We start from the raw sequence: 27,828 nt of genomic DNA, 5'->3' as shown, positions 1-27,828 counted from the left end.
CAGACAGGAATGGAGAGAAATGAGAAGCATCAATCATCAGTTTTTACTTGCGACACCTTACTTGTTCATTGATTGCTTTCTCATATGTGCCTTGACTGTGGGGCTATAGCAGACCGAGTATCTCCTTGCTCAAGCGAGCGACTTTGGGTCCAAGCTGGTGAGCTTTGCTCAAACCAGATGAGCTTGTGCTCCAGCTGGCGACCTCGGGGTCTTGAATCTGGGACCTCCACATCCCAGTCCGACACTATCCACTGTGCCACCACCTGGTCAGGCTGAAGTTTAATTATACATGGTTAGTATACAGAATTGGCAAGTATCTCGAGCACCTTAAGAAAACAAAGGGATTGTAATAGCATTTACTATTCACTGGGTACTTTATTTATTGAGGAATAAGTAAATGACATTTAAAAGCCACTTTTATAGTTTTAATTATCATCTGTTCATTGACAACTCTCCAATTTGTGTTTCTAGCTCAAACTTTTCTGAACTTTAGAGTTGTATATCCAATCTCTTAATTCATATATTGAATGTCTAATTGGTATTTTAAATTTAACAAGTTCATACTTACATTCAATCTGTCAGCAAATTTTATTGGTTCAACCTTTAAAACATATCCAAAATTCAGACACTTTTCATAGCCTCTGTTCCTACGACCTTGATTGAACTATCATTGTTTCATATCATAGCTTCTTATTCAGTTTCCCTTATTGTACCTTTGCCTGCCTTTCTTCTGACCAGAGCAGCCAGACTGATTCTCTTCAAAATGTTAATCCAGTCATAGAGCTCTTCTGTTCAAAACTGTTTAGGGGCTTCCCATATCCCTCAGAGAAAAAGCCAGAGTCCTTAGAGTGACCTGGCTCCTAGTTAACTGGCTTATCCTCATCTCTCAATCTGCTCACCCTGCCCCAGTGCTTCCTTATTATTCCTTGAATAAGATCTTCTTGCCTCAAGACTTTTGTGTTTGGTTTTTTCTCTTTCTCCTAATTTTCTTCTTGGCTCATTATCTTATTTCAGATCTTTTTTTTTTTTTACAGAGACAGAGAGAATGTCAGAGAGAGGGATAGACAGGGACAGACAGACAGGAACAGAGAGATGAGAAGCATCAATCATTAGTTTTTTGTTGTGCGTTGCAACACCTTAGTTGTTCATTGATTGCTTTCTCATATATACCTTGACCTCGGGCCTTCAGCAGACCGAGTAACCTCTTGCTCGAGCTAGCGACTTTGTGCTCAAGCCGGTGAGCTTTTGCTCAAACCAGATGAGCCCGCACTCAAGCTGGCGACCTCGGGGTCTCGAACCTGGGTCCTCCGCATCCCAGTCCGACGCTCTATCCACTGCGCCATGACCTGGTCAGGCTTATTTCAGATCCTTTGATTAATCATCACCTTCTCAGTGGCCTCTTTCAATCATTCTATTTAAAAATAGCAACTTCTTCCCCATAGCACACCTCAAGCTGTATTTTTCACTTTATTTTTCTTCGTAGCATTTCTCACACTCTTACATATTTACTTGTCAGGCCTTCTATCTACACCTCCCCCCCCCCCCTTGTTAGTTCCATAAGAGCAGTGATTTTTAAAAAAAATTTTTTTAATTCATTTTTAGAGGAGAGAGAGAGACAGAGGGAGAGAGAGGAGAGACAGAGAGAGAGAAGGGGGGAGGAGCTGGAAGCATCAACTTTCATATGTGCCTTGACCAGGCAAGCCCAGGGTTTTGAACCGGCGACCTCAGCATTTCCAGGTCGATGCTTTATCCACAGCACCACCACAGGTCAGGCCTAGTGATTTTTGTTCATTGTTAAATCCTCAGTCCTTGAATGCAATACTGACTGACACATAGCATGTGCTTAGTAAATATTTGTTGAATGAAATATTTTGGGCCAGATACGTTGCTAGATTATATATATATTTGTTTACTTTACAACCCTGTAATATATCACTATTATTTCATTTTAACAGTGAGCAAAGTGATTTGCCCAAAATTGAATGGCTAGCCCCTGGCGGGTTGGCTCAGTGGTAGAGCGTCGGCCTGGCGTGCAGAAGTCCCGGGTTTGATTCCCGGCCAGGGCACACAGGAGAAGCGCCCATCTGTTTCTCCACCCCTCCCCCTCTCCTTCCTCTCTGTCTCTCTCTTCCCCTCCCGCAGCAAGGCTCCATTGGAGCAAAGATGGCCCGGGCACTGGGGATGGCTCCTTGGCCTCTGCCCCAGGCGCTAGAGTGGCTCTGGTCACGACAGAGCGAAGCCCCGGAGGGGCAGAGCATCGCCCCCTGGTGGGCAGAGCGTCGCCCCCTGGTGGGCGTGCCGGGTGGATCCCGGTCGGGTACATCGGGAGTCTGTCTGACTGTCTATCCCTGTTTCCAGCTGCAGAAAAAAAAAATATAAAAAAAACACAAAAAACAAAAAACAAAATTGAATGGCTAGAAAGTTATAAAGCCTAGATTTGTTCCACTTAATACAGTGGTCCCCAAACCCCGGGCTGCGGACCGGTACCGGTCCGTGGGCCATTTGGTACCGGTCCACAGAGAAAGAATAAATAACTTACATTATTTTCATTTTATTTATATTTAAGTCTGAATGATGTTTTATTTTTTAAAAATGACCAGATTTCTTCTGTTACATCCGTCTAAGACTCACTCTTGACGCTTGTCTCAGCCATGTGATACATTTATCTGTCCCACCCTAAAGGCTGGTTCGTGAAAATATTTTCTGACATTAAACTAGTTTGTGGCCCAAAAAAGGTTGGGGACCACTGACTTAATACATTTCCAAGGAAGCCTAAATAAAATATTATAGTTCTTTCTGACCAGGCAGTGGCGCAGTGAATGGAGTGTCAGCCTGGGATACAGAGGACCCACGTTCGAAACTCCAAGGTCCCCGGCTTGTGCACATGCTTATCCGGCTTGAGCACGGGCTCACCAGCTTGAGCGAGGACTGCTAGCTTGAGCATGCGATCATAGACATGACCCTGTGGTTGCTGGCCTGAGCCCAGAGGTCACTGGCTTGACGCCCAAGGTCGCTTGCTTGAGTCCAAGGTAGCTGGCTTTGCTAGAGCCCCGTGGTCAAGGCACATATGAGAAAGCAATCGATGAACAACTAAGGTGCCACAACTCTGAGTTGATGCTTTTCATTTCTTTCCTTTCCTGTCTGTCTCTCTAAAAAAAACACCAAAAAACCAATTTATATATATATATATATATATATATATATATATATATATATATATATATATATATATATATATATATATGTATGTATATAACAACAGAGTCTAAATATTATTGCTTTGCTGCTCAATGGAGTGTATAAAACATAGGACTAGAAATCGGAAGAAAGGCAAAATCTGAATGTCCTGACACTGATATTTGTGATACTGCTGCTGCTGGAAACCTAAAACACCTGGGAAAAGACCTTTGTGTGATACCTACCTGTGCACCACTTGACATACCTTTAGCTCACATACACAGAAAGTCAGAAAAGTTTTGTGATATTTAGAAATTTTTCTCCCCTTCTATCCAGGAAAGACTTTTTTCCCCTAGTTTGGAATCACATTGGGGTTACTTTGGGCCAATTACGTCACATCACTTTTCTTTTCTGAGGTTTAATGTCAGCCAACGTCAGTGTACAAGCCATCTTCAGGGTATACTTGTGTGACTTTCTATGATATGACCTAGGTAAGGCCTAGGCAGAGCTGTTCCCAAAGTAAGATGAGGTTAGAGTCAGAGATATTTTCAGGATAAAATGAGGCTGGGCTCAAATGCCATTCTAACAGGTGTGTCATTCTGTCAAAAGAGAAGGAAAGGGAGAATAAGATCAGTATCCAGCTCCTTGGCTGGCTGGGATATAGTATATCTCTCTTCTAAGTCTCAGGTACCAGTAACATTTTTCCATTTTTTTTTATTGTGGTAAAATTCATATAACATAAAATTTGTCATCTTAACCATATTTTAAGCATACATTTCAGTAGTATTAAATAACATTCATAATGTTGTACAACCATTTCACTACCATCTATCTTCATAACTCTTTTCATCTTATAAAACTGAAACTATACCCACTTAAACAATACCCCCCTATCTACTTTCCCCCAGTCCTGACAACCATTATTCTACTTTCTGTCTTTATAATTTTGACTGATCAAAAACCCAAGTACCAATAACTTTAGAGAGACCTGGTAAAGCCCTGGACTTATAAGAGACCCAGACAGAAGGAGCAGAAGCAGATGCATTCGGGGTCCGCAATATGACAGAATTAGAAGAGGAGGAGGTAGAAAAAGGTCATTCTGTGGTGTGATTTGGTCAGTGATGTATCCAGAGAATAGTGAATAGTAATCTGTAGATCTGTGTGGTCCCCAGGGTACAATGAGACTGGGTAAGCGCTGTTCCCAGGGAATAATGAAAATAGGACAAGAACTTCCCCAGGGTAAGATAAGCCTGGAGGAAAAGTGTATGGGGTGACACCATCGTTCCCAGAGTGAGAGAAAAAAAAATAGCATGTGTGAGCAGTCACATGTAACAAGGGAAACATAAGGAGAGGGAAGAATTTTAGGGCAACGCGTTTAGGAGACGAGGCTAGGGAAATAAGTAAATGCCTATTTGCAGAGAGCCTAATGTGTCATATTAAGGATTTGAGACTTTATTTTTTGGGCAATGCAGAGCTACTGAAAAATTTTAAGTAAGGGATAGTCATAGTTAAATTTGCTTCTGGTCATTGCTCTGTGTTCCCATGGAGCTGAGGTCAGGAAAGTCCAGAAAAGAGTATGGCAGCCTAGGGACTCAAGGTGAATATTTGCCAAAGCCACAAGTATCTGGCACAGTGGTCGGAGCAGAAGTGCCTGAGGAGTAGGTGGAGCCTGACTTCAGTGAAATCAGAGTTTCCTGGACCTTGTCAAAAACTAAGAACCTCAGGTGGTTGCCCAGCATTGTGAATGTGATAAATGCCACTGAATTGTTTACTTTAAAATGGTTAATTTTTTTTTTTTTTTTTTTTTCATTTTTCTGAAGCTGGAAACGGGGAGAGACAGTCAGACAGACTCCCGCATGCGCCCGACCGGGATCCACCCGGCACGCCCCCACCAGGGGGCGACGCTCTGCCCACCAGGGGGCGATGCTCTGCCCATCCTGGGCGTCGCCATGTTGCGACCAGAGCCACTCTAGCACCTGAGGCAGAGGCCACAGAGCCATCCCCAGCGCCCGGGCCATTTTTTTTTTGCTCCAATGGAGCCTTGGCTGCGGGAGGGGAAGAGAGAGACAGAGAGGAAAGCGCGGCGGAGGGGTGGAGAAGCAAATGGGCGCTTCTCCTGTGTGCCCTGGCCGGGAATCGAACAAAATGGTTAATTTTTGTTATGTGAATTTTACCTCAATAAAACACACTTGAAAAACAAAACCAAACGAAACTAAGAACCTTGTCCTGCCTCAGTCTTTGCAGAACTTGGCCTAGGGTTCTATTACTGCCTTTTTTCTGTAAGGGCTTGGCTTACTCGTTGGTGTCATTGGGGAGTTAAGGATGGGACTAGCAGCAGGGATATGAACCCGAAGCTCTCCTTTTCTTGTCTATCCTTTCTGTTGGCCATCAGAGTCATCTTTCCAACAAGTCAGTCTAACTATGGCCCTTTCCAGTTCAGAAGTCTCTGTTTCTTTTCAGTCCCCAAAAGATTATAAAATTCAGGCTTTTTATTGAATCTGGTGCTCATGGCATTCCATGATCTGACTCCTGCATATTGTCTTTTCAGCAAATCTCTTTTTCTGTTTTTTCTTTTATTTTTTATCGAATTTATTGGGGTGGCATTGGTTAATAGAATTATATAAATTTCAGGGTACAATTCTATAACAGATCATCTGTTTATTGTATTGTGTGTTCACCACCTCAGGTCAAGTTGCCCTTCATTACCATTTAACCTCCCTATACGCCCATCCCCTAACTCTCTCTCTCTTTTTATTTATGCTTTTCATTTTACTTGGAAAATCTTCCTATCTTTTCTATCTGGTAAACTCCTCATCCTTCAATACTGAACTCCAGAATCACCACTTTTTGAAGTCTTCTCTGGTCTTTCTGCCCTTAAGCAGGCAGTCCATTCTACTTTTATTCTTCTGCTATACTTTATATGTCTCTGTTAATTATTCCATTGTATTGTGATGGCTTTGTGTGTGATTGACACATAGTTTGGGAGTGTTTTTTAAAAGGGGATCTACTTTGTTTTTATTCTGTACCCCTTGCCCAGTGTTGCACAGAGACAGCTCTCACTCCCCAGCCCTCTCTTTTTTTGAGAAACTCTTATTTCTACACTATAAATACCCAGTCACAAAAGGCAAATAATAGACTATGTGGGTATTGGTCAATATAGTGATGCTGACAGGGGGGCATTAATTCATAACACTGTTGCCCTTCTTTTCTTTCCACCCTAGTCAGAAGTTCCACTGAATAATAACAGCAAACCTCAGGTTAGCTGGGCTTGGGAATAAGTTTTTTGTTAAATAAGACAAGTAATTAAAAAAAAAAAAGAAAATCTGAAGTGAGTATAGCACAGACTGTTAGTTGTCTTTGCCAATATTGACTTTTTCATTCTTTCTATAATGATAGAACACCTGAGTTTTTGTAGGGCACATAGCTGCCCAACCTCCTTTGCAACCAGGTGTGGCCACAAATCTAAGTTCTAACCAGTGGAATCTAAGTGAAAGTGGTGCATTTACCACTTCTGGGTCATGTGCTTAAAAAGAGTGGATGAGTGCTTCTCTTATCCTTTCTCCTTCCTGCTGGCTGGGTGAGGGTGAGAGCTACAGCACTCTGTTGGTCCCAGAGATGGAATCTTCATGTTGAGTGAGAATGGCAAAGTTCCACTCTCAGTCCTTGACTGCTAACTGTTCAAATGTTATGTGTGAGAGAGAGGTAACACTCTCTTTGGCCTAACCTTTTCTAAATGGAGTTCTCAGTTATAGCAGCTTGACCTGAACTGTCACCAGTGCAGGGAGGTAGTGGGTGGCTGTAGCATCAAGTTGCTTCTTGCTGCTGTTCCTGGATGTCTCTTATCATCAGACTACTCAATGAGTTCCTGACCATTTCTTGCCTTTCCTTTCCTTTCCTCTTAGCCTTAATTCTTGCCACTTAAATGATTCCCTCAATAAAAATATTTATTGAGGTGAAAATCATATAACATAAAATTAACCATTTTAAATTGAACAAGTCAGTGGTATTTAGTGCATTCATAATGTGTGCTACCACCACCTCCATCTAGTTCCAAAAGTACCTTACCTATTAAGTACTTTCTTCCCATTCCTCCCCCCCCCCCAGCAGCTATCAGTCCGCATTCTATCTCCATAGGTTTATCTGTTCTTGATATTTCATATTAATGGAATAATATTTGACCTTTTGTATAATGGCTTCTTTAATTTAGCATAATATTTTACAGGTTCATCCACATTATAGCATGTGTCAGTATATCATTCTTTTAATTTTTTTTAAAAACTGTGGTAAAATACATAACAGAATTTGCCATTTTAGCCATTTATTTACTTCAATTACAGTTTATATTCAGTATATTTGTATTAGTTTCAAGTGTATAGCATAATGGTTAGACAGTTATGTACTTTACAAAATATTCCCCCCAATATTTCCAGTACCCGTGTGGCACAATACATAGTTATTACAATATTATTGACTATATTTACTATGCTGTACTTTATATCCCCATGGCTATTTTGTAGCCATTTTAACCACTTTAAGTGTACAACTCAGTGGCATTTATTACATTCACAGTGTTGTGCAATCATCACCACTATTTCCAAAACCTTTTTCAACTCTGTACCCATTAAGCAATACTGCCTCATTCGCCCTTCCTCCTAGCTCCTGTTAAACTCTACTCTACTTTCTGACTCTACCAGTTGTCTATTCTAGATATGTAAGTGAAATCCTACAATGTTTTTTCTTTTGTGTATGGCTTATTTCACTTAGTATGTATCAGAAAACTTTATTTCTTTTTATAGCTGGAAAATATGTATGTATACACACACATTATATATGTATGTTGCAGAGTAGTTTTCAATTTTTTTGGCATTGCATTTATCTATTTTTTTTTCTTTTGTTACTTGTGCTTTTAGTGTCATATCTAAGAATCTTACCAGTCCAAGGTTGTGAAGATTGCCCCTGTTTTATTCTATGGCTTTAGCTCTTATAATTAGGTCATTGATGCATATATAATTTTTGTGTATGGCTTTTAAACCCTTGAACATATGCTGTTGGGGTTTTTCCAGTAAGTAATGATTTTTAGGTCTTCATATCCCAGTAGATACAGAAGTTTTATTAGCTACTGTTGGCTTAAGTATAGTTTCTCACCATAGGTGTATTTTAGAAGGCATTTCCTCAGATCTTACCTACTGATGTGCATTTGATCAGTCTAGGGCTACTTTGAGAGTAAGGCCACTTTCAGGGCTGCCAGTCATTTGAGTGACACACCCTTATCTACCTGCATTGGGATGCTGTACCATGGGTTTGTTTATATCGGTCTCTGAGGAAAGGGAGCAGGGTGAGGCTTTAATGAAGCAAGGCAAAGCTGCCAAGGGCAGGGAAACAATGCTGTCAGGTTGCAAGTCTGTACTGAACCCAGTCAGGTTCCCAGCTTGCTGATATCTGCACAGCAGTAATGAGTAGTGAAGAGGTATAATTTGGAGACAGAATCCTTGATTTCTTTCTTTCTTTCTTTTTTTAAAAAAGGGAGAGAGAAGGGGACAGACAGGAAGGGAGAGAGATAAGAAGCATCAACTCATAGTTGTAGCACCTTAGTTGTCCATTGATTGCTTACTCATATGTGCCTTGACTGGGGGGCTCCAGCAGGGCTAGTGACTCCTTGCTTCAGCCAGTGACCTTTGGGCTCAAGCCAGTGATCATGAGGTCATGTCTATGATTCCATGCGTAAGCCAGCAACCTCTGGGTTTGAACCTGGATCCTCAGTGTCCCAAGCCAATGCTCTATCCACTGCACCATGACCTGGTCAGGTGAGTCCTTGATTCCAGATTGGATGATTTGAAGTTCTCTCTGACCTCAGTGTCTTCCAGTATACAATGTGAATGCTGACTTCATATGGTGTTTTGTTTTGGAAGATCTGATGAGATTATCAATGGGAAAGTGATTTGGAAATTGTAAAATGCTATGCACACTTAGGAATGTAATGAGGAGTCAAGAACACAGCCTTTTAAAAAATTTTTTTAAATTGATTTTCATTTATTGTGTTTACATAGATTCTAGTGTTGCCCCGAATGCATCCCCCTCCCCCATATTCCCCTAAACATCTCCCTTGTCCCCCTCCCCACAGCGCCCTCCCCCCTTCCCTTCAGCTGTATCCCATCCTGTCATCAAGAAGACAGTCTTCTGGGATCTTTTTAAAAAGGTTCTTTCCCTGACTGTGATTTATAGTAGAGGTTTAGTGTTTATTAACCAGATGGTGTTTTTCAATTTTTTTCCCCAAATAATTTTCCATTTGTTGTGACTCTTAAAAATTTTATTTTTCAATTACAGTTTACATTTAATATTACTTTGTATTAGATTCAGGTGTACAGGCTAGTGGTGAGACAGTCATCCATTTCCCAAAGTGTACCCCCTGATATTTCCAGTACCTACCTGGCATTGTACATAGTTATTACAATATTATTGAGTGTATTTTTTATGCTGCACCTTACAATCCTGTGACTATTTTGTAGTTACCTATCTGTACTTCTCAATCCCTTCACCTCTTTCACACAGTCCCCAGCCCTCTGGCAACCATCAGTCTGCTCTCTGTGTCTATGAGTCTGTTTCAATTTTATTTGTTTATTTTGTTCTTTAGATGTCACATATAAATGAAATCATGTGGTATTTGTCTTTCTCTGACTGACTTATTTCACTTAGCATAATACCCTCTAGGTCCATCCATGTTGTTGAAAATGGTAAGATTTCATTCTTTTTATGGCTGATGTGGTTACTCTTTCTTTTGCAGGTGTTAGGAGTACAACTCAGACTGACTTAAGAGAGTGGGAGTTATTAACTAAAGTAAACAAAAAGTCTAGAAATAGATCTAACTTGAGACACAGCAAGATCCAGGGACTTGAATGATGTCATTTGGACCTAATTTCTTTCCTCTTGGCTCAACTTTTCTTTGTTTTGATGTCATTCTTAGGCAGTGGCAAAGACAGATACCAGCTTTGGGAATGCATTCTACTAGCTAAGCAACAGCTATGGAAAGATGATATCTTTCATGAGAGTGCTGGCAGTCCTGGGTATGATTTTGGTTTGAGTCTTGTGTCTACCCAAAAGTAATCACTGTGGCCAGAAGAATGCTGGACATTTTTGGCCAACAGAGTTACATTCTACTCCTGGAGTCAGATTCAACTCCTCTGGAGCCATGTGGACTGAGGCAGAGAAGATCAAGGTGCATTTACTCAAAAGAAGAATTTGGGAGGTTGGGAGATAGTTTAAATCAGTAAAATTTATAGATGTCTACTATATAAATGAGCCATTTTTATTTTTTTTAAAGTGTAGTTCCAGTATTTAAAACTCAACAAAAATAGAGTTGCTCTGCTTGAAGTTGACATTGCCAAGGAACCTGAGTAGGAGGTTGAGGGGAGGGGCCTACAGAGCATAATTTAAAAACTGCTAGACAGTTACACAATAAATATTTGTCGGAGGTGTAATAGTCTTTGAATTTTTTTCTGTCTTCCTAGACTTTTATAGAAGAGCTTGTATTTTCTCTCTAGTCAGGGTGAATGAGATAAGTAGCAGAACTAGTTATGGCCTGAGGTTGAGGATGCCAAATACCTTGCTTAGTCCTGACATCAAAATGTGCTTTTTTTTTTTTTTTTTTTTTTTTAAAGAAGATATGAGACTTTCAGATTTAAATAGGGACTCAGAGAACAGGAAAAATCACTTTACAATGTATTGGTTAATGGGAGTGATGAAATATATTTGTGTCCTGAGCATTTTGCAAGGGCTCAGTGTGCTAGAATGCATAGAGCCTGAGCTGGATAATTTATTTGTAAAGTGAGCGAGAGTGAAAGCTGCTTTTATACACCGGTCAGCCCGTCAGGAAGCCAACAGCCATTCCATTTTCCCTTTTTTTGAGAGATAATTCACATAGCAAAGTTTGCCATTTTAAAGTTTACAATTCAGTGGTTTTTAAACAATTTTATGGACTCATCACCACTATCGAGTCCCAGAACATTTTCATCATCCTAAGAAGAAACCCATTAAGTAGTTACGCCTCGTTCTCTAGCCCCTGACAACCATTGGTCTACTTTCTGATTCTGTGGATTTGCAGCTACTTCATCAGTGATTATACTTCAGTAGTTTTATACTGAAATCATATACTGTAGAGATTATTTCTTCTCCTATACATTTTTCTTGTATTGGCCCTTTAAAGGCAGTTCCTTTTGTATTTTAGTCTTTAACAGAATGTAGCAAATACTTTTAATTAGCACATGAAGAACATGTATATCCTATTGCATAGAAAATCTCTCGTGCTCCATAATTTATAAAATTTTTATTTTAAAAATTTTAAGAAATATCTTGTATATATTATTCAAATAGCATTTGCTGACAATTGAGTGCAGTTTAAAAGATACTACTTTTCAGTACTATTTAATCCTATTTTTTACTGTAGCAAGAAGAAAGTGTTTCACCAATGATTTGTGCTTTTAGTTTTTAGTGAAAACTAAAGGTTTATGCAGGAAACTTACAAAAAGTCTTCTTAACTGGATTTGGTAGCTCCAGATTTTAAACATCAAATAAAATTTATAGAGGTAGATCTTTTTATAATTTTATTTATTGATTTTTTTTCTTAGAGACAGAGACAGAGAGAGGAACAGATAGGGACAGACAGACAGGAAGGGAGAGAGATGAGAATCATCAATTTTTCGTTGTGGCACCTCCGTTTTTCATTGATTGCTTTCTCATATGTGCCTTGACTGGGGAGGGGGGAAGCTCCAGCTGAGTTAGTGACCCCTTGCTCAAGCCAGTGACTTTGGGCTTCAAGCTAGTGATGTTTGGGCTCAAGCCAGTGACCATGGATTCATGTCTACAATCCATGTTCAAGCTGGTGAGCCTGCGCTCAAGCTAGCAACTTTAGAGTTTTGAACCTTGGGTCCTTTGTGTCCCCAGCTGATGCTCTATCCACTTTGCCACCACCTGGTCAGGCTAAATGTTTTTATTTATTGATTGATTGATTTTAGAGAGAGAGGAAGAGAGAGACAGACACAGACAGACAGAAACATTGATCTGTTCCTGTATGTGCCTTACTGGGGATTGAACCAGTAATCTTGGTGTATCAGGACGATGTTCTAACCCAGTGGTTCTCAAAGTGTGTGCCAGGGCACACTGTTGCACCCTAGAAGATTTCTAGGTGTGCCCTATGGTATTCCAGAGAAATATGTGCCTGTTGGGGACCAAAACACCAACAGAGTTTTTGGAGTTTAGATTTTTGGGGGACAGAGGTGTGGGGAATTGGCTGTAAGCTGACAGTCTGCCCAACCCCCACCTCACTTACCTGATAAGGTTGCAAAAGGCTGTTAAGCTGTGGTGCTGGATTGTTTACACTACCCCCCATGTTCCCCAGAAAGACTGGAGGCAAGTTTCTTCTATCCTTTGTTTGGTGTAAAGTTAAGATGATATGTATGGTGGGGGTTTTGGATTGATGATTAAACATAAGGAATTGTCTCTTGAAGCCTTTTGGATTTCTATAAAAGAAGAATATGTGGCAGTATCTAAAAAAACTTTGAACATTTTACTATAATTTCTAACATCTTATTTATGTGAATTAGAATTTTCTACACTCAACACAATTAAGAGTAAAAAGAGAGGAATTCTTCAATGTATTGACAAGGAAATGAGAGTTTGCCTTGCAAATATATGCCCAAACACTGAAGAAATCGCTAGGACACATCAGGCTCATGTTTCTCATAAACTCAAGAATGAAAAAACTTAACACATTCGTGCCAGGACTTGCCAAATTTACTAAATCTTCCTAAGAATTGTATCTATATATATATATAAAAAGATAACTTTTTGTTGTGTTTTTATTTTTTAGCCCTTCTTTTTACGAATTCTAAAAAGCATAACTAAAAAAATGTAACATAAAAATGTTTTGTTTTTTATATATATATATATTTTTTTATAAATAAATTTTTATTTTAATGGGGTGACATCAATAAATCAGGGTACATACATTCAAAGAAAACATTTCCAGGTTATCTTGTCATTTAGTTCTGTTGCATACCCATCACCCGAAGAGAGATCATCCTCCGCCACCCTCCATCCAGTTCTCTCTGTTCCCCTCCCCCTCCCCTCTCCCTCCTTCCCTCCCCCCCCCCCATAACCACCACACTCCTGTCCATGCCTCTTAGTCTCGCTTTTATGTCCCACCAATGTATGGAATCCTGCAGTTCCTGTTTTTTTCTGATTTGCTTATTTCACCCCCCGCACAATGCTACCAAGACTCCACCCTTCTGCTGTAAGTGATCCGATGTCATCATTTCTCCTAGCTGAATAGTATACCATGGTGTATATGTGCCCCATCTTCTTCATACAGTCCTCTATTTTTTTTTAATTTATTCATTTTTTTTTTTTTTTTAGAGAGGAGAGAGAGAGGGAGAGAGAGAGACAGAGAGGGAGAAAGAGGAGAGAGAGAGAGAAGGGGGGAGGAGCTGGAAGCATCAACTCCCATATGTGCCTTGACCAGGCAAGCCCAAGGTTTCGAACCGGCGACCTCAGTATTTCCAGGTCGACGCTTTATCCACTGTGCCACCACAGGTCAGGCCAGTCCTCTATTTTTTTTTTACAGTGATTAAAAGCCTTTAAGCAAACTCTTGGCCAATACAGCAAGAATCCATAAAAGAGTAGTGTCCTTAACATGTTCACCAAGTCCAAGTTGGCCCCATCACCATGCCAAATCCCTGAAAAATGCAACCCAACCACAGTTCAGTCTGTTAGGAGCTGTCACAGGGAGCAGGAGTCCAGGAAAGTTCCCCACAGGAAAAGTCCGCATGGCACTGGAATTGTTGTCACCATTCTATACTTTGCAGTTCATGTCCAAGTCCCAATGACCGCTGCTTCTAGCTGGTAATGATTCAGGTAGACTGGAAAAAGCCATTTGCAGCATGCATGGATATGGAGCTTCTGTTGTCCTCTGCCTGGAGAGTTGAGACCAGGTTGCTTTTCCCTGGAGCTCTGTGACTGTGGCATGGTAAAGAGAACCTTGGGATACATAAAAATGTTTTTTAATGTCAGAATAAATTTAATTTTGTCATATTTATTTTGTTTAATTACCATAAAAGCATGCTTGGACTTTTATTTTTTTCTTTAATATTTGACTTAATTACTATATTTCTCAGAAATTTGTATATAGTGTGCCTACAATTATTTGTAGGATTTTAAATGTGCCCCATCTTCAAAAAGTTTGAGAACCACTGCTCTAAGCAAATGAGCTATCCATTGAGGGCTATAGAGGTTTATCTTCAGATTTACTTTTTACATGTGTTTTTCATCATGATAACTTTATTTCATCATTAGTTAATACAAGGATCATCAAACTATGCCTGCTTTTTGAAATAAAATTTTATTGGAACACAGCTACATTTATTTGTTTACATATTATTTATGGCTACTTTTGTACTATAATGGCAGAATTATTTAGTTACAATAGAGAATGTATGGCCTGTGAGCCTAAGATATTTAGTATCTGGCACTTTACAAAAGTGCTGACCTTTGATTTAATATATCAAGGCACAATAAAAACTAAGGATGTATTCATGGTTAATAATAAGTGTAAATCCATATATTTTAAGTAATCTTTTGATAATTTTGAATTGTTTGGTCAATTTATTATTTGAACCAAATAGATTGTTTTTAACACCATAGGAGTTTATACTAGGAACAGAAAGATCAGCTTTGTCACTTTCTTTTTCTTTCTTTCTTTTTTTTTGAGAGAGAGACAGGAAGCGGAGGATGTGGGGGTGAGAAGAATCAAATCAGAGTTGCTTTCACTTTAGTTATACATTGAGCTTCTCTTGCGTGCCTTGACCAGGCTAGTGTCCTTTTGTTCAAGCCAGCAACCTGGGTCTTTTCAAACCAACAACCTTTGGGCGTAAGCTGGAGAGCTTTGGGATCCTGTGGACAATTCTCCTGCTCAAGCCAGGGACCCCAGCGTTCTTGGCCAATGCTTTATCCACTGTGCAACCACCACTCAGGCTGTCACTTTCTTATTACTGTTTATTTTGTGTGTAATTTTAATACTATCTCCAATCCACAAGAATTATTTTTTATATATTTGCAGGAATCTTTTAAAATCATTTATCTGCATGGTGAAGGTTGGTTTACCTGGGAAAAGAATAGAAATGATAATGCATGAGTTCATTTGATCAGACATATATGAACTGTGTAATATGTCATAGTATCCTGAAAGCAAATGAGTAACTCCAGACATTGATGTTTACCCTCCAACACTGTAAAGCTCCCATTCTGTTCTCAGGATACTTTGTATGTGGTAAATGATAGAAAAATATCCGACATACTGGCTCAGACAGAGCACATTGTTTTCTATACAGTTGATACTGGTAAAGCATAAATCATATTTTAAGATTAAAAACTAGTATAAAATAAGTTAACTTTTCTTTCTCTACTTTCATTGGAAAGTCCTGTGCATACCACTTTGAAGATGACTGTCTAAATATACAGTGGTTGTGTAAATTCTTCCTGAATGTAGGTATAATCTCCCAATATAAATAAAAGGTTATATCAGAATTGCGCTCTAAGTCCAGCAAAAACTACCTTGTGTGGATAGTACTGTCAGCAGCTAAAGTTAGAGAATCTGAAAGCCAAGCAAAGCCTCACTTAAATGTTTCATCTGCTCTTGTCCTGTGTAGACAGCCCTCTCTCTTCCAATAAGATTTTATATCTGCAGCTAGTTCAATTAAGAATTTACCTTAGAGCCCTGGTCGGGTGGCTCAGCGGTAGAGCGTCGGCCTAGCGTGCGGAGGACCCGGGTTCGATTCCTGGCCAGGGCACATAGGAGAAGCGCCCATTTGCTCCACCCCTCCGCCGCGCCTTCCTCTCTGTCTCTCTCTTCCCCTCCCGCAGCCAAGGCTCCATTGGAGCAAAGGATGGCCCGGGCGCTGGGGATGGCTCTGTGGCCTCTGCCTCAGGCGCTAGAGTGGCTCTGGTCGCAACATGGCGACGCCCAGGATGGGCAGAGCATCGCCCCCTGGGGGGCAGAGCGTCGCCCCATGGTGGGCGTGCCGGGTGGATCCCGGTCCGGCGCATGCGGGAGTCTGTCTGACTGTCTCTCCCTGTTTCCAGCTTCAGAAAAATGCAAAAAAAAAAAAATAATAATAAATAAAAAATAAAAATAAAAAAAACAATTTACCTTAGAATGGAGGATTCTGGACTGTATCTTCCTTTCAATCTCTCACCCACCAGAAATACTGCAACAAGCAAGGCTACCATCTACCAGGTCTCATTAGGGCAGGGGTCTGGAACTTATGGCTCGCGAGTCAGATGTGGCTCTTTTAATGGCTGCATCTGGCTCACAGATAAATCTTTTTTTAATTTTTTTTATTACAGGAATAGAGAGAGAGAGTCAGAGAGAGTGATAGATAGGGACAGACAGACAGGAACGGAGAGAGATGAGAAGCATCAATCATCAGATTTTCGTTGCGAGATCTTAGTTGTTCATTGATTGCTTTCTCATATATGCCTTGAAAGCGGGCCTTCAGCAGACCGGGTAACCCCTTGCTGGAGCTAGCGACCTTGGGTCCAAGCTGGTGAGCTTTTTTTTCCTCAAGCCAGATGAGCCCGCGCTCAAGCTGGCGACTTTGGGGTCTCGAACCTGGGTCCTTCCGCATCCCAGTCCGACGCTCTATCCACTGCGCCACTGCCTGGTCAGGCAACAAATCTTTAATAAAAATAATAATAATGTTAAAAATATAAAACATTCTCATGTATTACAACCCATTCATTTCCTACCAGTCATGTTTATGGTTGCAGGTGACTGGAGCCAATCACAGCTGTCCTTTGGGACAACACCAAATTTTTATTGGATAATGCATAACGTACATGGGTCGTTGTATGGTTCTCACACAATTACATTTTAAAATATGTGGCGTTCATGGCTCTCTCGGCCAAAAAGGTTCCCGACCTCTGCATTAGGGAGTAATATTTTATTTGGGGAGTTGACAAAAGTTTAGGTAAGGAGTCATACTACTTGGGTTCAAATTCTGGATTCCTTGTTTTATTAGCTGCATATTCTAAGGCAAGTTTAATTTAACCTATCTGTATCTCAGTTCGCTCTTATGTTAAGTGGGGAGAATGGTACCCAATTTATAAGGTTGTTATGAAAAATTAGGTGGTCCATAGTGCTTAGAATATTCTCTTGCACATATGAAGTGCTCAGCAATTGTTAGTTAGTTTGGAACGTTCAGATTTTTGTCAGTACACTGAGAATATTTCTCTTCAAGCAGTCTCTCTCTTTTTTTTCCTTCTTTTTCCAAGTAAGAGGAGGGGAGATAGACTTCCACATATGCCCCGACCAGAATCTAACTGGCAATCTCCATCTGTGGCCAATGCTCTGCCCATCTGGAGCCATGCTTGCTACCAAGCTGTTTTTAGCACCTGAGGTAGAAGCTTCACAGAGCCATCTTCAGTGCCTGGGGCTGATGTGCTGGAACCAGTTGAGCCATGCTGTGGGAGAGGGAGAGAGAGAAGGGGGAGGGGAGAGGTGGAGAAGTAGATGGTCACTTCTCCTGTGTGTCCTGACTTGGAATCGAACCTGGCACATACACACACCGGGCTGATGCTCTACCACTGAGCCAACCTGCCAGGGCCTCCAGCAGACTCTCTTAACCAAGTTTATAAGGCTGATATATAAAACCAGAATGCCAGTTTTTAAGTTTACCTTGAGAAACAGAACTGTCACATATATGGAAATGTCTGTGTTGGTATGACTAGTGCATTTTCTACCTTTGGGTACCATAGAACACCAAATCCTAGTCATAAAGGTTATGGTGGACATAGAATCTGAATTAGTTAGGTAAATCCTGTTTTGTGTATAATGCCAAAATGGCTAACATGAATATTTATTAGTCTTTTTTCATTTCAAGAATTTCTTCACTTAAAATGCTGGACATTCACTTTCAACCTCTTTTGCAGCTTGCCATAGGTTCTTTCAGTTTCATCCACTCACCATGGACTTTGACCCTGAAGAGCTGGTGATGCAAAGAAGCAGAGACTGCAGTGGTGACAGTGTAGTTAGCAAGATTGAGTTCCTGGGGCAGCAGTGGCAGTGGTATCATAGTGGCCACATTATGGTGGCTAGGGATAGTGGAGGTTGGCGGTGGAAGCAGAGGTGTGCTGACCAGACTAGTTCTACTACCTGATTATAGGCATTGTTCTTGTCAAACATCTGTGGTTTTCCACTTCTCCAGGTGAGCCTGGACTTCTCTTTTAATAGGATCTCTTTCTGCTTAGACTAGCCAGAATGAGTTTTGGTTGTTGAACTTTTAAGTTGTTCTTTTTTTTTTTTTTTTTAAGATTTTATTTATTGATTTTAGAGAGAAGAGAGAGAGAAAGGCAGGTGGGGGGAAGGAGCAGGAAGAATCAACTTGTAGTTGCTTCTCATATGTTCCTTGGCTGGGTAAGCCTGGGACATCGAACCGGGGACCTCAGCATTCCAGATTGGCACTCGATTTACTGTGACACCACAGGTCAGGCTTAAGTTCTTTTAAAAAATTATTTTATTTATTGTTTGATTTTAGAGAGGAGGAAGGATAGAGAACAAGAGATAGAAACATTGATTTGTTGTTTCACTTAAGTATTCATGGGTTGATTCTTTTTAAAATCTTAAAATTAATTTCTAGAGAGAGAGAGAGGAATGGAAGAGAGAGAGAGAGAGAAACATTGATTTGTTGTTCTCTTGTTTGTGTATTCACTGGTTGATTCATTTTTTTGTGTGTGTATTTTTCTGAAGTGAGAAGTGGTGAGGCAGAGAGACAGACTCCTGCATGTGCCCAACTGGGATATACCCATCAAGCCCACCAGGGGGGCAATGCTCTGTTGCAACAGAAGCCATTGTAGCACCTGAGGCAGAGGCCATGGAGCTATTCTCAGTGCCCAGGCCAACTTTGCTCCAATGGAGCCTTGGCTGCAGGAGGGGAAGAGAAACAGAGAGAAAGGAGAGGGCTAATGGTAGAGAAGCAGATGGGCGCTTCTTCTGTGTGCCCTGGCCGAGAATAGAACCCGGGACTTCCAAACACCCAGCCAATGCTCTACCGTTGAGCCAACCGGCCAGGGCCATTGGTTGGTTTCTGTATGTGCCCTGATGGGATCAAACCTACAACCTTAGCATGTTGGGACAATGCTCTAACCAACTGAGCATTGTCTAATCAAAGTGAGCCAGGGCCACTGGTTGATTCTTGCATTTTTCCTGACCAGAGATCAAACTGGTAACCTTGGCATATAGGGAGGACACTAACCAACTGAGTTATCCAGCCAGGGATCTAAGTTGTTCTTACAGCTAAGAACCCTGGCTTATACAGCAGCTGTAGTAAGTGGCTTGATACAACTGTCTCACAGTAGGGATGGAAAGGTCATGGGAAGATAACTGGAATGCTTGGACTTTGTTGGCTCCCTCTCTTCTTGAGAGTGTTAGGATTACTGTATTCCCAGGGCCTAGAATTGTGCCTGGCATAATTCTAGGTGCTCAGTAAACTGTCATGGATTGAATGAATGATGGGTCCATTCTGTCAATATTGGTGTCAATAACACACAACCCAATATTGTGTCTGTTAATGTGTCTGTGACTGCTTTTTCTTAGCTTCCATGGCGGACCAACCTCCCTGATAAAGGACACATTTTTTCCTTTAGATACATAATACAGATGTGATCTTGTAGAACAGTTAAATTTTACTGGTTTGGGAACTATTTAACCTGTTTAAACTGTCTTTTAAACTCACTTGGCTTATCTGTGTTCTGTGGAGTTTTTAGCGTAGCCCTGGGATGTGTGACTGATTTTTATGTTTATATGTACATGCATATAGAAGGACACCTCACAGAGCCCTAAAGTGCTTACAAGAACTTGAATCACTTCTTGGTGTCACAGCTTTCCTGGTATTCTAGAAGTCATCACTTTTTGGGTCTTCCTCATGAGACTGTTGATGGAATAAAGAAAAGCTCGCATATACACAGTTTCACACACACACACGCACACACACGTGGCTTACAAAAATTAGGGGATATTTATCGCTCCATATTTAATATCTCCTAATTTTTGTGAACAGTGTATATAGAATTGTATTAAAATCTCAGATCTGCCACCCAATAACTTTATGGCTCTTGGTAAGCTTCCTACAGATGTCCTGCTTTGCTTTTCCTCTTGGTGGCACTAAGATTGGGATAGACAGGAAATACAGGTCCTTTATTTCTTCTTTTCCTTTCTTTTTTCTTTTAAAGCAGGCAGACTTCAGCTCCAGGTATAACCTTTCAGGAACTCTATGGGAACTGGTAACTAGCACCCACATTCTGATGCCATGAGGTCATTTGCTTATATTTGCTGAGCCCTCCCTGGGCGCTACGAGATGATGATGGCTTCTGAGGCTGCAGGTACTGATATTTTAAGACGTTGGAATGGCTTATTTTCAGTTCATTATGTTCTTTGCCTCTATTCCTGGTGGAGTGGCTGACGCTGGTGGCAGAGCAGTACACCCGAGACCCTTCTCTCTGTGTCTCTAGAACACAGTGTTTTAGACTTTGGGTTCTCATTAATCAGGGCTGGCACTTTGAGATAAAGATCTGTGGGGATCATCAAGATGTAGGGATCATCTGGCTTAGCCTTCTTGAGTTTCAGGTATAGACCCAAACCTAGAGAACAGTGACTTGTCCAAGGTGACACAGTCATTCGGGGGTAGAGCGAGTGAAGATATTTCCAAGGGCAAACTGAAGTCCCTACGAGAGCCAAACCCCAGCTGAGCCCTACTGTAACATAAAGCTAACAGGGTTGGGGAGGGTGAGGGATTTATTCTGCAATTTCCTTCCCTGCATCTTGTGAAGAGTCAACACCTTACCTCTGGTTGCTTTGGTTTGCTCCCCCATTTCATTATTTAGAGTGGACCCTAGACTGCAATGCTTGGTCTGGAGCTCACCCCAGCCCTGAATTGTCTGTCTTTGGCTTAGGTTATCAAGTTTACAGATAACAATCCTGTGCCTCTGTCGACACCTGACCAGGCTGTTAATAGATCTGAAGTTCTGGGAGGGCCTCAGCTCTTCCTCCATCTCCCTACTCCCAGAAGGCTGCGTGCTGGTGATTTCCTCAGTGCTAGGACAGCTAGACAAAGAATGGAAACAGGGCAATCTGCCCATCCCCTTTTAGGAGAAAATGCGGGTCTAAGTCTGTATGAGTAGCCTTAGCCTCTGGCTTCTTGTGTCTCTGTGCTGTATCAGGTCAAGTGAAAGTGCTTAGCATTTAGGAGGAAATAATACTCCTATGCCTTGGGTAGGATTTAAAGTAAATAAACCTGGGTTGGAGGCTTTTGAGTATTTTATTTTTTAAATTTAATTTATTTTTTATTTTTTGAGAGAGTGAGAAAGAAAGAGAAGGGAAGAGAGAGAGATGAGAAGCATCAACTCATAGTTGTATTACTTTAGTTGTTCATTAATTGCTTCTCATATGTGCTTTGACTAGGGGGCTCAAGCAGAGCCGATGACCCTATACTCAAGCTGGCAAGCCTGTGCCTGAGCCGGATGAGCCTGGGCTCACACTGGTGACCTCAGAGTTTTGAACCTGGGACCTTGGTATCCCCAGGTCGACACTTGACAACAACATAAATGAACCTTGAGAACATTATACTAAGTAAAATAAGTAAATCAGAAAAAGCTAAGAACTATATAATTTCACACATAGGTGGTATATAAAACTGAGACTCATGAACACAGATAAAAGTGAAGTGGTTTCCAGGAGGTGGGGGGTAAAGAGGGACAAATATATGGTGAGAGAAAATGATTTGACTTTGGTTGATGGGCACACAACACAATCAACAGATCAAATGCTATAGAGATGTTCACCTGAAATCTATGTACTCTTATTGATCAATGTCACCCCATTAAATTTAATTTCTTTTTTTTTTATTAAGTGAGAGAAGGGGAGGCAGAGAGATAGACTTCCACATGTGCCCCCACTGGGATCCATCCAGCAAACCCCCTATGGGGCGATTCTCTGTTCATCTGGGGGGGTTGCTCTGTGTTGCTTGGAAACTGAGCTGTTTTTAGTGCCTGAAGTGGAGGCCATGTTGAGGCCACAAAGCCATTCTCAGCACCAGGGGTCAACTTGCTCCAACCAGTTGAGCCATGGCTGCAGAAAGGGAAGAGAGAAAAAGAGAAAGGAAGGGGGAGGGGTGGAGAAGCAGATGGTTGCTTCTCCTGTGTGCCCTGACTGGGAATCAAACCCGAGGCATCCACACAATGGGCCAGTGCTCTACCACTGAGCCAATCAGCCAGGGCCTAAATTCTCTCTCTCTTTTTTTTTTTTTTGTATTTTTCTGAAGCTGGAAACGGGGAGAGACAGTCAGACAGACTCCCGCATGCGCCCGACCGGGATCCACCTGGCACGCCCACCAGGGGTGATGCTCTGCCCACCAGGGGGCGATGCTCTGCCCCTCCGGGGCGTTGCTCTGCCGCGACCAGAGCCACTCTAGCACCTGGGGCAGAGGCCAAGGAGCCATCCCCAGCGCCTGGGCCATCTTTGCTCCAATGGAGCCTTGGCTGCGGGAGGGGAAGAGAGAGACAGAGAGGAAGGAGGGGGGAGTGGAGAAGCAAATGGGCGCTTCTCCTATGTGCCCTGGCCGGGAATCGAACCCGGGTCCTCCGCACGCCAGGCCGACGCTCTACCACTGAGCCAACTGGCCAGGGCCCAGGGCCTAAATTTAATTTCTAAAAAAAATTAAAAAAAGCACCTTAAAAAAATAACAGAGCCTGACCAGGTGGTGGTGTGGTGGATAGAGCGTTGGACTGGGATGCAGAGGACCCAGGTTCTAGTCCCTGAGGTCGCCAGCTTGAGCGTGGGCTCATCTGGTTTGAGCAAGGCTCACCAGCTTGAGCCCAAGGTTGCTGGCTCGAGCAAGGGATCACTCGATCTGCTGTAGCCCCCCAGTCAAGACACATATGAGAGAGCAATCAATGAACAACAAAGAATTGATGTTTCTCATATCTCTCTCTTCCTGTCTGTCTGTCCTTTTCTCTGACTCTGTCTCTGTCACAAAAAAACAAAACAAAACAAAAAAAACAAAACAGAATATGATAGATGCAAAGATCTAGAGGCTAGGTGATAAGGATAAAGCGATGTCTGTGTTGGTTCATTTATTAAGCAACTATTTATAACTGGTAGGTAATATCATGTACTGTGCTAGAATCTGGGCACATAAAAATACATCCCTACCTGCCTTGAAGAAACTCAGTCAAGAACAGTGGCACCCCTTCTTGGTAACCAGGAGGCTAAGGTCACCCTAGATCTTGGACTCCATCTCCTGGGTCCCATGTGACAGGACTTAACACCTTTAGAGAAACTGCCTGTACTTGAGTGTTTGGCCCGCCTTCATGCAGAGAGGACATGGACCTCAGCAGGAGACTTGCAGCATTTGTTCTTGCCCCAGGCTTTATATTCACCTGATCCTGGGTTGATGGGTTTCATCTACAGACTTGAAGTTGATGGAGTTCCAGAAATGGTTTTTACCCCAGGAGGAACATGGAAGAGACTTTCTGACTGAGACAAAATTGCCTTGGTTTTCAGAGCTTTATTTTCCTGGTGTCTTGTTTTTGTTATTAGGATTGATTGTGTGGTGTCCGACCCATCCATGACCTGCATACACCTCCAATGATATTTTAGCTCTTTTTTCTGAGTTCTGGAGCTGCTTATAGACAAAAGTCTTAGTGGCTGCCTATCTTGGACTGTGCATTGCATAATTCCAGGATACGCTGTTCACACAGACTGTATTGTGAATAGGGCTACCCCTCCCTAATTTTGCAACAGTGCATCATTGTGGCTGTGGTTAAAGGGAAGGGAAGTAAAAATTATTTAAACACTGACTAAATGCCTCAGGCTAGGTGCTTTATATTCTTTACTTCATTTTATATTACCAATAATCCTGAGGTAAATACTAGTATTATTCTCATTTACAGATAAGAAGACTAAAGGTTAGTGAAGCTAGTAAGTGGTAGGTTTGGGATGAGAGCTCAGGTTGACTCGAAAGCCTCTCTCCCACTCTTATCTGTTTCCCAATGTGGTCACAGGCTTCAGGTCTTGCGTGTCATCTTGTTTCCTTGCCTTTTTTGTCCTTGTTTACTTTGACTTATCTGCTTAGCTTTCTTATGTCAATAACCCAAGGATTCTCAGCATGACTAGGGCTCAGAAATGTGTCTTGCTAGAGTCTTTTTTTTAAGATTATTTATTTATTTATTCATTTTTATAGAGAAAAGAGAAAGAGAGAAGGGGGGAGCAGCAGGAAGCAGCAACTCCCACATGTGCCTTGACCAGGCAAGCTCAGGGTTTTGAACTGGCGACCTCAATGTTCCAGGTCGACACTTTATCCACTGTACCACTGCAGGTCAGGGAAGTCATTTTTTTTTTAATCTAAAATTTATTTTTGTGTTTAGCATGCGACAACACTGTAACCGTAGCTAAAGTAATTTTTAAAGTACCAGTCAGCTCTAGACTTGTTGGACTGCCTTTCTTTTCTCTTTCTTTTTATTTATTTTATTTAGAAAATTTAACAGGGTGATTTTGCTCAATAAGAGTACATAGGTTTCAGGTAAATGTTTCTATAGCATTTGAACTGTTGATTATGTTGTGTACCCATCACCCAAAGTCAAATCATTTTTTGTCATCGTGTATTTGTCCCTCTTTACTCCTTTTACCCACCCTCCCAGGTCACTTCCTCTGTAATCACTTCACTTTTAGCTTTTTCTGATTTACTTATAGAACTCAGTATGATGTTCTCAAGGTCCATCCATGTTGATGTTAATAGCAACACCTCACATCTGTTAGATTGGCTACTGTCAACAAGACAGGTAATAACAAATGTTAGAGCTGGTCAGAATGCAAATTAGTACAACCATTATGGAAGAAAGTATGGTTGTTCCTCAAAAAATTTAAGAATAGAACTACCATATGAACCAGCAATCCCTCTACTGGGTATCTGCCCCCCAAAACTTGAAAACATCGGTGTGCAAATACACATGCACCCCATGTTCATTGCACCATTATTCACAGTGGGCTGCCTTTCTTACTTTTGTTCCCACTGCATTTTCAGGAGGACAGAAGCTGGGGATGGCTCACTAAAATGAGTTTGTGTGAAAAACGCATTGGGTCTGGGCTTGAGGGGTGGGATACAATTCCCTCAGCAGTTCAGGTTGCATGGCTGCTAGGGTTAATTGCATCTTTGAAAATTAGTACTTAATATTCCTTTTCCAGAGACTTAGGCTCTCATTTCTCTCTTTCAGTAGAGGATTTGCCCTTTAATTGGGGATTCTGGAGCTACTGACCTTAGAGCAGGAAGAGTTTTTTCCTTCCCAGAGTTGTCAGGGTGTGTATGGTATGAGAGTGCGATGTGTGTAAGGCAGAGTTTGGGAAAGGTGGGAGAGGAAGTAGTTTGTGTATCTGCTGTATCACCTGCTTTTCAGCATTCTTCTCTTTCTTTCTTCTCTTGGAAGTTCCATTTGAGAAGTAGGGTCTTTTTTTTTTCCATGCCATTAAGTTTATTTATAAACACATCTAATACGTTGAGTTCAACAGTTTAATCCATTCTTCAAAGAGACTGCACCTCTCAAAATGATCCTCTTCTTATCTGTTTCACGAATTAATGAAAACATCCTTATTTTTTAAGCAGTTGGTGTCTTACTATGAAGAAAGGTGCAGCAAATCCAGACCCAAAGAACAGGGTCATCATGGCTAGTAACTGCCACTTATTTTCCACTGAAAATGGCAAATTCTTCCCTGGGCCCTTCTCGTAGTGGCTCCTACGGACCACAGAGGTTGTGAACCTCCGAATGCTCTGTCCCAACATTGTGCTGTTGGAAGCCTTGCAAAAATGGCGATATCACACCAACTCCTCTTTTGCACGACCTTGTTCCCTTCCGTGCAAGGACCGAAATGAGAGAAGTAGGGTCTTAAATAACACGAGGCTGCTGTGTTCACAGATCCTTGTTCCAGCTCCACCAGGCTGCTTGCAGTTCCTGAAGCCTGTCAGCTGTTTTCCTATCTCAGATCCTTGTATATTCTCTACCAAATGTATACATACTTATCCTTCAAGATCCACTTTTAGAGTTAGATGACACCTTTTCAGGACGCCTGCTTTGATATTTTCTTTCTGGAGGTAGGCACACCCACTTTTGTGTCTCTACAGCACTTTGCTCAGACCTCTGTTGTACTGTGATTATTCACTCTATCTGCTTCCCTCTTCATATTTTGAGCCTCTTATGAGCAAGAAATAGTTGTATCTTTTTTAGCAGGCACAAGGCCTGAAGAAGACTAGAATATCAATTATTGTTGAACTGAGCTACACTGATGCCTGAACTAGAGAGTAGATGGTTGTGTACAGCTACTATGTGTACCTCCATAAACTAAAAGAGGATTCTCTTGCATAATTTACCATATTGTGTGTCTTTCAGGACTCATTGCCTTTCAAACATGCATTGCAATAACTGACATCCAGAGAGAACAGTGTTGTGCTCCACAGATGTTGTCTTTGCCTCCTTTTCCTTACCTTGCCCTTCACCTCACAGTGCCCTTCTCAGACCCTGGGCCTGGCCCAAGAAATGAGTAGGGAGGAAGTGCCAGAAATGAGCCACTCTTGGCACTGTGAATCCTTAATTCTCAGGTTTGGCCCTGTGGGGCAATGCGAGGTGAGAAAATGGAATTGAACCCTGTCCCTGTAATAGCAGCTGAAAGGGATCTCCTCCAGATTATTGCTGCCCTCACTGTTGCTGTAGCAGCTGCAGCAACCAGGCACTTCCCATATTGCATTCTGGATCTGAGAATCAATTCTAAATTAGCTCCCTCAGCTTGGCTCACTTTGAGATTCCTCTCAGGGCTGAGAGCCTGAACAAGGCCTCTTACGCTTGTTGTTTTCCACCATCCTCAGGCCACAGACTATGGGGTTGTTTATTCTTATCCCTTCATTTTCATAGAGGAGGGAACAGGTTCACAGTGGGCATGGGACTAGCTCGAGGTTAGGTGACTGGAAATGTCAGCTGAGGCTAGTCACTGGTCTTCTGCCTCCCTGCAGAGTTCTCTCTTCATTATACCTTACTGTCTCTGAGACTGTCTCCTTTTTTATTTGTAACTTCTGTAGTTGGTGAACTTGCTGAGGGTGAGACAGCCAGGAAACTTGATATCTTTTCCTCTGTCGCTTCCTAGATTCCGCATAGGCAGGGCACAGGAGACACTCGGAGAATTTGGTGAAGGACTGAATAAAAATCAAAGTTAGCCCAGGAAGACCTCATGGTCAAAGTCAGAAGACTGAATAAAAAAGATGATCCCTCCCAGTTTCACTGGACTCTTTGGTTTTAGTGACAATTTCTGTGGTTTGGCTTTCCTACTGTTAGCCTAACTGGGACACGGAAGAGGTGTGGTTGTAGCATTGGTGTTTTATCAGGTGAAAGCCAGGTCTGTAATGAAACTTTTGGGGAAATTCCGCATCCAGGCTAGCTGCCCTGGGTCTTCAAACCCCTGCCTTTCTCCTTGGTGGCAATCTTAGGACACAGACATTGTGTGCAGTGTTGCAAACTCCATTACAAATTGATAACACTTATTGAGTGCTTACTGTGATTTCTAGAACTATT

At 41.7% G+C, this 27,828-nt stretch overlaps 1 protein-coding gene and 1 pseudogene across 6 annotated transcripts in view; one reads left to right on the top strand and one right to left on the bottom strand.

Annotated features, from left to right (window-relative positions):
• The window catches only part of STIM1 (stromal interaction molecule 1), a 235,037-nt gene that overhangs the window by 63,910 nt on the left and 143,299 nt on the right, over window positions 1-27,828 (top strand). The window lies entirely within an intron of this gene.
• Window positions 25,804-26,119, bottom strand: LOC136388869 (cytochrome c oxidase subunit 7C, mitochondrial pseudogene; annotated as a pseudogene).

This window comes from Saccopteryx leptura, chromosome 1 (genome assembly GCF_036850995.1).
Source record: "Saccopteryx leptura isolate mSacLep1 chromosome 1, mSacLep1_pri_phased_curated, whole genome shotgun sequence".
NCBI lineage: Eukaryota > Metazoa > Chordata > Mammalia > Chiroptera > Emballonuridae > Saccopteryx > Saccopteryx leptura.
The sequence above is the reverse complement of the archived record's forward strand: the minus strand, read 5'-3'. Positions and strand labels throughout refer to the sequence as shown.